General features: G+C 44.7%; 1 protein-coding gene across 2 annotated transcripts in view; it reads left to right on the top strand.

The window, feature by feature from the left end:
• The first annotated feature begins 656 nt into the window (after positions 1-656).
• Positions 657-14,577, top strand: part of ARMCX4 (armadillo repeat containing X-linked 4) — a 75,650-nt gene continuing 61,729 nt past the window's right edge. The window contains exons 1-2 of one of the 2 annotated variants that reach the window (XM_063703024.1): positions 657-756; positions 1,292-1,382. The gene's annotated coding sequence lies outside the window, so the exon portion shown is untranslated. Of the gene's footprint in view, positions 1,383-14,577 lie in introns of both variants that reach the window. The other variant, XM_063703025.1, reaches the window with a different exon arrangement.

Genomic DNA, 14,577 nt, shown 5'->3' on the forward strand with positions numbered 1-14,577 from the left:
ATCGATCTGGCCCTCTGAGAAGAGAATGTTAGGCTTCTGAAAGAAGAGATAAATAGTGAGAGATAACATCTAAGAATCAAAATAATATATTCAGTAATTATTTTCTGAACCACTGACCTATCCTAATGCTCTGACCGATACATTCTTTAGAACATCTACCCGTACATTCCAAGGACCCTTTTTCCAGGGCCCTTTTTCTCCCTGTATCCCTCTTCCTGCTCCCCTTCTTTTGCACAGGGCATGTTTCACATATACAAGATGTTCTTACGTGTCATCCCACTTTAGAGATGAGGAAATTGAGTCTCAGGGAAGGCAAACATCAACTTTGTCTTGGGGAAAGGGCAGGAAGCTGGAGCGGAGGAGGAAATGAGCTCTGGCGAAGGAAAGAGGACATGGCTGGGATCCTTATGGGGTGGTGTACGAGTACCCGTGCCCCCCGGATCTGTGGGGTGAGGGTGGCGGTGACTAGCGCTGGGACCAGCTCCTTCTCTCTCGCTCCCAAGCCCACAAGAATTCGGGGAGAAAGGGTGAGGTAGGGGGCTCCGGGAGAGCGGAGAGAGTTTGGAAAGAATCCATCCCTCCTTCTCCCCGGCGGCTTTCTCGAGACCCTCACACAGCGCCCCGCCCCGCCCCAGTACATTTCCTTTCAGGGAAAGGGACAGGGAAGAGGCTGTCGGGAAATGGCGGCCGCGGCCGGGCTGGGGCTTCAGCGGGAGGCAGCAGAGGGGAAGTGGCCAGCGTGGCGAATGACGGAAGGTGGCGAGGGAGAGGAAGAGGGGTCGGGTGTCCGCGGAGCTCCAAGAGGGAAGACAATCGCTTTGCCAAACACGGCAGGGCATCTGGAAAGGCCTGGGAACCTCACCCGCCCTCCCAGGCCCTTCGGGCTCTTTTCGGTCCCACTAGGAGGAGGGGGAGGGCGGCAGGTGGGACCGGGCACAGGTCTAGTCGTGCGACAGGAGAAGGGAAGGAAGGGCCGGCCCCAGCTGGGTCCTCCTTGCGTCTGGCCTGTGCCGGACGCCCCCGACTCCGAGTGATCTCGGGCCGGTCCCCGGGGGAGTCCAGCTTCTCGCGCCAGGGGAGTTCTCAGCCCCAGGGCAGTCCAGGGATTAGGCGGAAGGGGGCACGCAGCCACCTGGCCGGGGCAGGGGGAGCTGCGAGGAGCCTTTTTTTTTTTTTTCCTACGCAGAGCCCCTTGCGTGACACACAGTAGGCGCTCAATACATGTTTATTTTCAGCTGAGTGTTGCTTCAACTTTTATGGCTTGTGATAAATCCTTATCCTTCTGTTCTAGAAACTCGCATTGTCTACTGGATCAAGGACAGACAGCTCACCAACCATGACAGCACCATACTGGAACTTCAAAAAGTTCTGAAAACATGTTGGTTCGTTTGTTGGAGTATTTTTCAACTTAAATTCCTTTTCCTTTTTTTTTTTTTTTTGCTCACTTTTTCCTCTGCAGAAAAACCTTAAAATGTTCTACCTTTTCCTTGAAACCTCCTCCCATTCCTTAGTTCACATTGACTTGTCTTTAAATGTTTTTGAGAAAATAATCAGAAATGCACAATTAGTGCTTGGTGGTTCTCAAATTATTTCACGCGTGGTAGTTTTGATTTTTGCTTTTCCAGAGAGGCTGTACCTTTCATCCTTAGGCAAATATGATGGCTTTCAAAAGCAGCTATGGGGTGGGAACTGGGAGTGGCTGCAAATGGGCATGGAGCGTCTTTTAGAGATAACGAAAATGTCCCAACTTAGATTGTGGTGATAGTTCGCACAACTCTATAAATTACTAAAAACTATTGAATTTGCACTTGAAAAGGGGGAGAACTTTATGAAATATAAATTATAACTCAAAGAAGCTCTTAAAATGCCTATGGAATAATAAGTGAAGAGTAGTGGGGATATGATCTATTTTGTGGGGAGACTAGCAGCAAAGTAAGACATAAAGATAAAGAAACATACACTGGCCTGAGGAAGTAACAAAGTCTCTTTGAGCAAACTTTGGACAGGCTCCTCTCAGCTTTCTTTTCAACTACACCTTGTCCTTGGTCCCTGTCCTCGGCCTGCCTAGCCCAGTTTTAGCAAGAGTCCTGCTGAGTAACTCCCCCACCCTTGATACCTGATCACCTTGTCCTGCCTTGAGCGAGAATCCTGTTTAGTCAGTTGAGCAAGAATCCCCCTACCCTTGATATCTCTCTCCCCTTAGGAATTTTCTTTCTACTGACTCCCTCACTCTGCTGCTTGACTGTAAATCCACACTTGTCCTAGTTGTCTTTGGATTGAGCTTAGTTCTATACTGAAGTCTCTTTTCCTCTATTATAATAGTACTCAAAATATGTCTTTACTGCTTTTGACTAGTATCTGGCTCTGTTTCCCATTGGCGGAAGGCACTCTCAGACAGTGCTTCTAGTAGTATATATTAGCATGACCTGCCAGGGTACAATTCTTTTTAAAAAGACCACCAATTGGCTGGATGCAGTGGCTCACGCCTGTAATCCCAGCACTCTGGGAGGCCGAGGCGGGTGGATCAGGTCAGGAGTTCGAGACCAGCCTGGCCAACATGGTGAAACCCCCATCTCTACTAGAAATACAAAAATTAGCTGGGCATGGTGGTGTGCGCCTGTAATCCCAGCTACTTGGGAGGCTGAGGCAGGAGAATCACTTGAATGCAGGAGGCGGAGGTTGCAATGAGCCAAGATTGTGCCACTGCACTCCAGCTTGGGTGACAGAGTGGGCCTCCGTCTCAAAAAAAACAAAAACAAAAAAAAGACCACCAATTTATTGCCAGGCATTGTACTGGGTGCTGAGGAAATTTGAGGAAAAACACCTATTAAGTTCCTGTCCTCAAGGAGCTCATAGTACAGTGGGGAGCCAAGTAGCAAGCAAATAGCCATACAAGTGTATAATTGCAATGAGGACAAGTATCATGAAAAGGAGGGTACATGGTGCAATGAGAGCCTATAAAATAGGGGTATTCGACTAGTCAAGGTGGTCAGGAATTGCTTCAAAGAAGCAGTTATTGAGCTGAGAGTTAAAGGAAGAATAGTGGCTAATTAGATTGGAGGTGAGAGTTGGAGGAGCTGGTTTGAGGCTATGTGTTCAGAGATGGCATGGTGAGTAAAAGAGACTGAATGAAAGTGGCTGGAGTTCAACAGGCAGTTGGGACAGCAGTGTGGTGGGTCAGGGCTTGTAGGGCCTTACAAGCCATCTTAAGCCATTCAGTCTATATCCTAAGAGCCTTTGGAAGCCCTGTGGGATGGGGAGAACGAATCAGATTTGTCTTTGAAAATATTGCCCTGGGGGCCAGGCACAGTGGCTCATGCCTGTAATCCCAGCACTTTGGGAGGCTGAGGCAGGTGGATCACCTGAGGTCGGGCGTTTGAGACCAGCCTGGCCAACCATCATGGTGAAACCCCGTCTCTACTAAAAATACAAAAAGTTAGCCGGGCATGGTGGTGCATGCTTGTAATCCCAGCTACTCGGGAGGGTGAGGCAGGAGAATCGCTTGAACCCGGGAGGCAGAGGTTGTGGTGAGCTGAGATCATGCCATTGCACACCAGCCTGGGCAACAAGAGCAAAACTCTGTCTCAAAAAAAAAAAAAAAAAAAAAAAGAAAGAAAAAGAAAATATTGCCCTGGCTACAGTGTGGATAAAGGATTGGGAAGGAGTCAGAATGTATGGAGAGTTTCATTAGAAGCCATTTCAACAATCTAGAGTAGAGGTAATAGTAGCTTGCACTACAATAGCCATGGTTTACATGGAGGGGATTGGTATATTTTAGGGTTTCTTAGGAGGTAAAATCTGCAGGACTTGGCAATGGATTGGAATTGGGAGGGAGGGAGGGAGTGTGATATTGTGAAGTACACATTTAGTCTTTAGTTTGTTTTGTGCTGCTATAACAATACCCGATAGTGGGTAATTTATAAACAGAAATTTATTGCCTTACAGTTCTGGAAGATAGGAAGTCTAAGGTTAAGGTGTGGGCAGGTTTTGGTGTCTGGTGAGGCCATTCTCTTTTTCCAAGATGGTCCTTGCACACACTGTGTCCTCCAGAGGGGAGGAAGGCTAGATCGTGACATGGCAGAAGACAGAAAGAAGGGCCAAGAGATAGAGCAAGAGGAGACCGATCTTGCCCTTTTATAATGGCATTAATCCCACCTGTGAGGGTAGAGCCCTCATGGCTTAATCACCTCTTAAAAGTCTCACCTCTTAATACTATTACTGCAACCGCCCAGTGGGTTCACCTTGCCTGCTGCCTAGACAGAGATTTATCAAGACAGGAGAGTTGAAATGAAGAAAGAGTAATTCACACACAGCCGGCTGTGCAGGAGACCAGAGTTTTGTTATTACTTTAATCAGTCTCCCAGAGCATTTGGGGGATCAGTTATTATTATTATTATTATTATTATTATTATTATTATTTGAGACAGAGTCTTGCTCTGTTGCCCAGGCTGGAGTGCAATGATGTGATTTCGGCTCACTGCAACCTCTGCCTCCCGGGTTCAAGCGATTCTCCTGCCTCAGCCTCCCGAGTAGCTGGGATTACAGGTGCCCGCCACTATGCCAGGCCAATTTTTGTATTTTTTAGTAGAGATGGGGTTTCACCATGTTGGCCAGGCTGGTCTCGAACTCCTGACTTCAGGTGATCCACCCGCCTCAGCCTCCCAAAGTGCTGGGATTACAGGCGTGAGCCACCGTGCCCGGCTGGGATCAGAGTTTTTAAAGATAACTTGGCGGGTAGGGGCTTGGGAAGTACGGAGTGCTGATCAGTCAGGTTGGAGATGGAATCATAGGGGGTCGAAGTGAGTCTTTCTTGCAGTTTTGTGTTCTGGGTGGGATGGCAGAGCTGGTTGAGCCAGATTACAGGTCTGGGTGGTGTCAGCTGCTCCATCGAGTTCAGGGTCTGAAAAGTATCTCAGGCACTGATCTTAGGTTTCACAATAGTGATGTTATCCCCAGGAGCAATTTGGGGAGGTTCAGACTCTTGGAGCCAGAGGCTGCATGACCCCTAAACTGTAATTTCTAATCTTGTAGCTAATTTGTTAGTCCTGCACAGGCAGACTAGTCCCCAGGAAAGAAAGGCCTATGATCAATTTTGTTTCAGAATCAAACCACAAACTGAATTCCTTCCCAAAGTTAGTTTGACCTATGCCCAGGAATGAACAAGGACAGCTTAAAGGTTAGAAGCAAGGTGGAGTCGGTTAGGTCTGATTTCTTTCACTGTCATAATTTCCTCAGTTATAATTTTGCAAAGGTGGTTTCATTACAATGGCAATTAAATTTTTCATTTTTATTTTATTTATATATATATATATTTGAGACGGAGTCTCACTGTGTTGCCCAGATTGGAGTGCAGTGGCGCAATCTTGGCTCACTGCAACCTCCACCTCCTGGGCTCAAGCGATTCTCCTGCCTCAGCCTCCCGAGTAGCTGGGATTACAGGCGCCCACCATCATGCCCAGCTAATTTTTGTATTTTTACTAGAGACAATGTTTCACCATGTTGGCCAGGCTGGTCTTGAACTCCTGACCTCAGGCGATCCACCGGCCTCGGCCCCCCAAAGTGCTGGGATTACAGGCGTGAGCCACCATGCCCATAGGGCAATTAAATTTTAACATGAGTTTTGGAGAAGACAAACATTCAAACCATGGTAGTCTTCATCCTCATTTTCACGAATTACAGCTTTTAAAACCCTTAGAATCTCTGAGGTGATGAGAGTATCTTTTGCCCTGGGTGGTGGCTTACGCTTGTAATCCCAGCACTTTGGGAGGCCGAGGTGGGCGGATCACCAGGGGTCAGGAGTTTGAGACCAGCCTGACCAACATCGTGAAACCCCATCTCTACTAAGAATACACAATTAGCCGGGCATGGTGACACATGCCTGTAATCCCAGCTACTTGGGACGCTGAGGCAGGAGAATCGCTTGAACCTGGGAGGCGGAGGTTGCAGTGAGCTGAGATCACGCCATTGCACTCCAGCCTGGGCAACAAGAGTGAAACTCTGTCTCAAAAAAATAAAAATAAAAAAGTATCTTTTGCATGCTAATGAGATAACTGGTGGCTGAGGCTCCTAGGTAGATTTAGGACGGGGGCGCTGGTCAAGGCAGGATTAGAGTTGAGACTTTTTCACCACACCCCCAGCCTCTGGGGAAGGGAGAGGAGCTGAAGGTTAAATTGACTAGCAGTGGCCAATGATGTAATCAATCATGCCTACGTAGTAAAGCCTCTATTTTATTTATTTTTTATTTTTATATTTTGAGATGGAGTCTCGCTCTTGTTGCCCAGGCTGGAGTATAATGGCGTGATCTCGCCTCACTGCAACCTCCATCTCCCGGGTTCAAGCGATTCTCCTGCCTCAGCCTCCCAAGTAGCTGGGATTACAGGCATGCACCACCACGCCTGGCTAATTTTGTATTTTTAGTAGAGACAGGGTTTTGCCATGTTGGTGAGGCTGGTCTTGAACTCCTGACCTTATGTGATCCACCCACCTCGGCCTCCCAAAGTGCTGGGATTACAGGCGTGAGCCACCGTGCCTGGCTGTAAAGTCTATAAAAACCCGAAAGAATTGGGTTTGGAGAGCTTCTGGATAGCGAACACATGGAGGTTCCTAGAGGGTGCTGTGCTTGTAGGGGGCATGGAAGCTTGGTGCCCCTTATCCTGTACCTTGTCCTATGTGATTGTTCCATCTGGCTGTCCATCTATATGCTTTGTAATATCCTTTATAATAAACCTGTAAACATGTTTTTCAGAGTTCTGTGACTCTCTCTAGCAAATTAATCAAACCCAAGGGGAGGGTCATGGGAACCCTGATTTATAGTGGGTCAGTCAGAAGCATAGCTTACAACCTGGCATCTGAAGTGGAGAGCAGTCTTGTGAGCCTGAGCTCTCAAACTGTGGGATCTGACACTATCTCCAGGTAGGTAGGAACAGAACTGAATTCAATTAGAGGACATCCAGCTGGTGTCCACTGCAAAACTGATTGCTTGATGTATGGGAAAATTCTCCCATACATCTGGGGCTACAGAAGCATTCTATATTAAATAGAGAGTATAGGAAAATCCACACTTTGTTTACTCCCCACTGTATCTTACAGTGAGAGTGAGCGGTCAAGGGTGACTTCTCAGTTTCTGGCTTGTACAACTGGATGTTTGGAGTAACAGCATTAAGAAGCAGGACCTTTAAGATCACATTGAATACTAAGTTCAGGTATGAGGACTGTGAGTTTAGTCTTAGACATACTGTGTTTGACGTGCCTTTGAGAACACCCAAGAGAATATAGGTAGTTGGATGGATGGATCTAGAGCTCAGAAGGGGCCTATATATTGTATATATAAATTGTGTGCTATATGGATATAGTTGATAATTCAAGCCATGTGTGGGGATAAGGTTGTCTAGGCCAAAGAGTATCAGAGTGAGAATGTAGGAGATCAAAGAAGGAGCCTTGAGAAACTCCAGTATTTCATGTGGAGTACAGGAGGGTCAGCCTGCAAAGGAGACTGGGAAACAGCAGCCAGGGAGGTTTAAAAGAAAGTTAGGAGGGACTTGTGTCATTGAAGCCAAAGAAAGAAACTGTTTCAAGATGTAGGGAATGGACTGTTAACAATGTCCATTGCTGCTCAGAGGTCAAATAAGACGTGGACTGGTAAATATGTGTTGCATTTAAGAATATGGAGGCATTGGTGTCCTGGATGGATCTATTTTCATGGAATGACAGGGCAGAAATCTAGAATGGAACAGATTGGAGTGTGGTTAACAGAGAGAGGAAGGCACTTTTTTTTTTTTTTTTTTTGAGACGGAGTTTCACTCTTGTTGCCCAAGCTGGAGTGCAATGGTGCGATCTCGGCTCACTGCAACCTCCGCCTCCCGGGTTCAAGCAGTTTTCCTGCCTCAGCCTCCCGAGTAGCTGGGATTACAGGCGCACATCACCATGCCCGAATAATTTTTTGTATTTTTAGTAGAAACGGGGTTTCACCATGTTAGCCAGGCTGGTCTTGAACTCCTTACCTCAGGTGATCCGCCTACCTCAGCCTCCCAAAGTGCTGGGATTACAGTCTTGAGCTACTGCACCCAGCCAAGGACTTTTTTTTAATGGAGAAATTTTGTGGATGTGTAAAGTTTACAATTAAGGGTCTGTAGGGAGTGAGTGGTTAAAAATACAGCAGAGAGATGGGATAAATCATAGAGTACATTTGCTAAGAGAGAGGAGCATCTGGAATCGAAAGCATAGGTGGAGGAATTAGTGTTCACTAAAAGGCAAGAGCATCTCTGTCTTAATTGAGGAACTAACTGCTGATAGGATGTGTGCAGGTATAGTTGGTTTATGTTTGGTGTTAGGAAGATGAGAGACAACTTCCTTCTAAAGGCTCCCCCAACCCCATTATTTTTTCTATAAATGAGGGTGTGGTCATCTGCATGTAGAGATAATAAGGAGGAGGAGTTGGAAGGCTGAAGAGAATGGAGAAGGTTCAATGAGTTGTAAGGGTGAGAGCAGGTTGTAGGTTGACCAGAGAAAAATAGAAGGACTGCTGAGAAATGTTGATGGCTCACTTCTGGTTGTTGATGGTAAATTTACTATGAGCCAAGCTTTATTTTTTTCTAAGTGCTTCTCTAAGTGTTCTAGTGTTTTATTTAATCCCCAAAGCAGCTCTATGAGGTAGGTATTATTATTATCACCCCCTTGTCACAGATGGTAAAATGGAGGTACAGCAAAGTTGTGTCATTTGTTTAAGGACAAAGAGCTAGCTAGGTTTGGAGCCAGGTAGTCTGACTCCAAAGCCCATGAACTTAACCATCACTCTAAAATATATCCTAAAAATAGGTCCTGATCATACTTTTTCATTGATAAACATAGATCTGTATAATCACGTTTAAGGACTACATTGTTGGTTTTATGCTTGATGGTCTGTCCAGTGACTTTTCCAGAAACTCTCTAGCTGCATTCTTGAGTCAATGCCAAATCTCAGAAAGGAGAGAGCTTATTTGAACCCTATGTTACAAGAGTTTTGATTTCCTTTCCTTCTAGTTTGTTGTATTTTCCAATTTTCTATAGAGAGTACATATAATTTTCATTTTGTGGGGAAAAATAAAGTTAACATCTCTAAAATAAAAAAGCCAGGCTAGGAAGGGAATAGAGGTCTAAGACTCAGTGTTTTTAAAATCTACTATAGCTAAACATGTTTACTTTGTGTCTTAGTTTATTTTGTGTTACTATAACAGAATATCTGAGACTGTGTAATTTATAAAGAAAAGAGGTTTATTTAGAGGTTTATTTAGTTTTGCAGGCTGGGAAGTTCAAGGGCATGGCCTCAGCTTCTGGTGAGAGCTTTCTCTCTCTCTCTCGTTTTTTTTTTCAAGACAGAGTCTTGCTCTGTCACCCAGGCTGGAGTGCAATGGTGCAATCTTGGCTCACTGCAACCTCCACCTCCCAGGTTCAAGCAATTCTCTTGCCTCAGCCTCCCACGTAGCTGGGACTACAGGTGCGCACCACTGTGTCTGGCTAATTTTTTTTGTAGTTTTAGTAGAGATGGGGTTACACCATGTTGGCCAGGCTGGTCTCGAACTCCTGATCACAGGTGATCCGCCTGCCTTGGCCTCCTAAAGTGCTGGGATTACAGGCGTGAGCCACTGTGCCTGGCCGAGAGCTTTCTTGACACATCATAACATGGCAGAGAAGGTCAAAGGGGAAGTGAACACATGTGAAGAGGCAAAACCTAAGGGGCATCCTGGCTTTATAAAATCCTACTCTTGTGGGAACTAATTCATTTCTAAGGGAATGAATCCAGTTTTGAAAGAGGGAGAACTCACTCACTACCGTGAGAATGGCACCAAGCCAATCATGAGGTATCTGCTCTCATGACCCAAACACCTTCCATTAGGCCCCACCTCCCAACATGCCACATTAGGGATCAAATTTCAACATGAGTTTTGGTGAGGACAAACTATATCCAAAGTATAGCATTCTATAATTCAACAACTCCATTCCTAGAAATTTCATTTCAAGAGAAATTAAAGCTTATGTGTATATAAAGACGTGTACACCAGTGTTCTTACCAATTTTATTTATAATTGCCCCAAACTGGAAACAGACAAATGTGCATAAACAAGTGAGTAGATAAACTGTGGTATATCCATACAAGGGAATACTATTTGGCAATAAAAAGGAATAAATCCTTCATATATACACCAACATGGACAAATCTCAAAATAATTATGCTGGGTGAAAGATGTCAGATTAAAAAAGAGAGTATATACTGTATTATTACATTTATATAGTATAGGAAATGCAAATTAATATACATTTTCAGTACTCAGATCAGTGGTTACCTCTGAAGGTGAGGATTAACTAGGAAGGGGCATGAAGGAATCTTATGAGGTGATGGAGATGTTTTATATCTTGGTCTAGTTACACCAGTGTATACATATCAATTTCATTAAGCTGTGCATTTGAGATTTATGCATGTTACTCTGTGAATGTTGTATCTCAGTAAAAAGGTTAAGACAAAGTTTAGCTCCTTTTGTCAGTCTCCTTTCCCTTTCCTTTGACCCTTTCCTATATTTCTTTTTCTCTCCATCTTTCTCTGTTCTCTACTTTTTGTATCCATTTGAGAGAGAGTTGATGGCACATCAGGCACTAATGCTGACTCTACACTTAACCCTGCCAATTAAATGTTCACATCCCTTCAAATGTACAGTTTATTCAGGAAAGTAGGATTGAAGAAGTCTGTGGTTAAAGAATAGCTCTTAGGAGTAAACATTTCTTCCTTTTCCCTTGCACTTGAATTAGATACGTATCTTTGGGCCTTCACTTCTGTTTTGGTATTTCTTTTCCTTTTTTTTTTTTGTCACCCAGGCGGGAGTGCAGTGGTGTGATCACAGCTCACTGCAGCCTCAACCTTTCGGGCTCAGGCAATCCTCCTGTCTCAGCCTCCCGAGTGGCATGTGCCACCATGCCCGGCTAATTTTTTAAGTTATTTGTAGAGATGGGGTCTCCCTATGTTGCCCAGACTGGTCTCGAACTCCTGGGCTCAAGGAATCCTCCTGCCTCAGCCTCCCAAATTGCTGGGATTACAGGCATGAGCCACTGTGCCCAGCTCTGTTGTGGTATTTCTTTAACAGCTGGCGTCATAGGAATCAGACAGACTTGCCTTTGAATCCCTGCTGCACCACTTGTTAGCTATTTGATCCTGATACAATGACTTATCTTCTATGATCCTCAGTTTTCTCATCCAGAGCATGGGTATAATAATGCCTACCTCCTAGATTGTCTTTTTTTTTTTTTTTTTTTTTGAGATGGAGTTTCGCTCTTGTCATCCAGGCTGGAGTGCAATGACGTGATCTTGGCTCACTGCAACCTTAGTCTCCTGGGTTCAAGTGATTCTCCAACCTCAGCCTCCCGAGTAGCTGGGACTACAGGCATGCGCCACCACGCCTGGCTAATTTTCGTATTTTTAGTAGAGATGGGATTTCACCATGTTGGCCAGGCTGGTCTCAAACTCCTGACCTCAGGTGATCTGCCCACCTCAGCCTCCCAAAGTGTTGGGATTACAGGCGTGAGCCACCGTGCCCAGCCAGGTGTCTTAAGAATTAAATGAGATAATATTGGTAAAGCACTTTGCCTGCCATCGAGAGGCCACTTAATTTCGGATGGCTTTCTTATTTCCCAAGACTGTGAACTTGTGACTTTTGACTCTTGGATGACATCTAGCCCTGCTCCATTAGACATTAAATAACTCTTTTTATTGTTACTAGTATAACAACTAGGGAGAGGACTTATACTTGCAATATGACTTTTAAATCTGTCCTTGGGCTCACATAACATGTTTCTTACCATATAAGAATGGAGAAGGCTTTTTTATTGGCTTCCACGACATTCCTGGGTGGTTGGTTTGAGACAGCTAGTTGTCGCTATCCTGTTACAGAGGTGAAGGCAGGAGAGGCATCTTGACTTCACCAAGATCTTATATCTTGTATGGTGATAGGTCTGGCACTGACAAATGTTCTATATCTTTCCTTGAGCAGACGTAATAAGACATTACAGACATCTGAGTAAATAAAAATAGGGCTATGGTTTTTCTTCCTACCCCAGACTCTACCAGATGACTCATTCCTACTACATAGAAATAACAGTGAATGTCAACCATAACACAGATGCCTATTTATTTCTCTCCTTACTGACTCATTTTTGAGAGCTTTTTAGCTAGCTGTGCTATTTAGTTGATCTCAAAGTTATCTTCTGCAGGGAAGTTTTGGTGGAAAGAACACTGATATTTGTTGAATGATTGCTCTGTGTCAAACATAGGGCTAGTTGTTTTTAAGGAGGTCTAATCAACTCTGAGGTAATAAACACTATTGGATTTTGGAGAATGAGAAAACTTGATTGTGGAAAAGAGAACCAGTTTCTAGACCACCACTCAGCTAATATGTGACAGAAGAAATATCCCTTATCCCTATCCATTGATTTTATTTCTTTTTGCTTCAGATTTAAAGAGCATGTGACAAATAGTCTAGCCTTTCTCTGTCTTAGCCCCATTGCAGTCACTGTTAACCAACTATCTTCTTGAAACCAAAATGACTAAGCCTAACCACAGAAGCAAATCAAACACTGATGGCCCATAATCTCTAGACAAGGCTTTAACCAAACCTCTGTCTATCCATCTATCCATTTGTTCATTCGTTCAACAGATATTTGTTGAGCATTGACTCTTTGCTAGACATTGTGTGAGGGGTTGTTGTTGATGCTAGAGTAGAACTATTTATCTTCCACAAATGAGGCATGGCCCTGCTAGGGACCTGTGTTACTAGCAAGCAGCTTTGAGGTCAGGGTAGGAAGTGAGGATAGAGTCTCAGAAGGAAGAAAATAAATATTTACAGAGTGTGGATTGTATCCAATTCATGGGATCCTGGGAAGTTCATTAACTGCCAGGAGGATTCCTAGTTCAGCTCTAGGCAGCAGCATCTTGGAAGGCTTCTCTGAAGGTGGACTACGAAGGGTCTAAGGCTCAGATGTTCCCCTTTCAGCTTCTGCCCTCCATTCCCTGCACTCCTAGGTCTTAGATGGTCATGCTTGTCTCTGTATCCAAAACCTACTTTTGGCACATTTTTATTTCCTCCCAAGCTGTAAGAACAGCTTGTTCACTTGGGAAGGTCATACTTCAAAGTGGAACTCTGCCATTTCAGAGGGGCTTTGAAGATACATAGTATACCTGGGGGAGTGAAGGAGTTGGGTCTCACTCCCCAGGATAAGGCAAACAAAAACAAGAACAGAGGCATATCACTATGACTTAGGTATGGATTAAAGATTAACTGCACCTTGCACAGAGGTGGCTCTCAATACGTTTTCTGCATTCCATCTTGAGCATCATTTTTTGGCTCTATTGTATTCTACACTTCCTTCCCAGAAGTTCACAGTGTTTCCTAATTCACTGATAAGCAGTTAAAAAATTGCCCCACATTTGGTATTACAAAAGTTTACGCACCACGTTTCTTTTTTTTTGAGACAGAGTCTCGCTCTGTTGCCCAGGCTGGAGTGCAGTGGCACAATCTCAGCTCCCTGCAAGCTCTGCCTCCCGGGTTCATGCCATTCTCCTGCCTCAGCCTCCCGAGTAGCTGGGACTACAGGCGCCCACCACCATGCCCGGCTAATTTTTTGTATTTTTAATAGAGACGGGGTTTCATTGTGTTAGCCAGGATGGTCTTGATCTCCTGACCTCGTGATCTGCCCGCCTCAGCCTCCCAAAGTGCTGGGATTACAGGCGTGAGCCACCACGCCTGGCCTGCACCATGTTTCTTAAAGGCATATATAGTGATTGTTTTCTTTTCTAGTTTTTCTAATAGTGTATGTTTTGCTGATCATGTACTAACAGTGTTTTCTTTAGAAATTTATGAAAGTACAAAAAGATATATATGAAAACAAATGAGCCAGAGGAAATTACTATTGATATTCTGGCATATTTTCCTCCAGCTTTTCAACAAATCTTGAATATATAATCTTGAATTACTCTTTTAAAAATTGACATTATAACATACGCATTTTCCTGTTTTCATTTAAAAATTTCCATAAACATCTGTTTCAAGGTTTGCATATTCTCCCTTTTATGGCTGTAGGCAGGTTCACTGAATGACAACTTAGCCTTGAAGCCCTCTATGACCACTCTTGACCCTATATGTCTTGCCTCTGGAATGGACTGAAGCAAAGATGAGTCCCGTGTTCTCTATCCATTAATAGTGGTTTCATGTGAGGGAGTTCTGCTTTGCTGGATAGGGTGAATCACATCCTCCAAGACACCAGCCTTCTAAAACATTTACCATATAGGGCTGGGCGCGGTGGCTCATGCCTGTAATCCCAGCACTTTGGGAGGCTGAGGCAGGAGGATCACGAAGTCAGGAGTTCAAGTCTAGTCTGACCAATATGGTGAAACCCCGTCTCTACTGGAAATACAGAAATTAGCCAGGTGTGGTGGCGCTCGCCTGTAGTCCTAGCTACTCGGGAGGCTGAGGCAGAAGAATCGCTTGAACCTGGGAGGCAGAGGTTGCAGTGAGCCGAGATCCTGCCCCTGCACTCCAGCCTGGCAACAGAGCAAGA

Source organism: Gorilla gorilla, chromosome X (assembly GCF_029281585.2).
Source record: "Gorilla gorilla gorilla isolate KB3781 chromosome X, NHGRI_mGorGor1-v2.1_pri, whole genome shotgun sequence".
Taxonomy (NCBI): domain Eukaryota; kingdom Metazoa; phylum Chordata; class Mammalia; order Primates; family Hominidae; genus Gorilla; species Gorilla gorilla.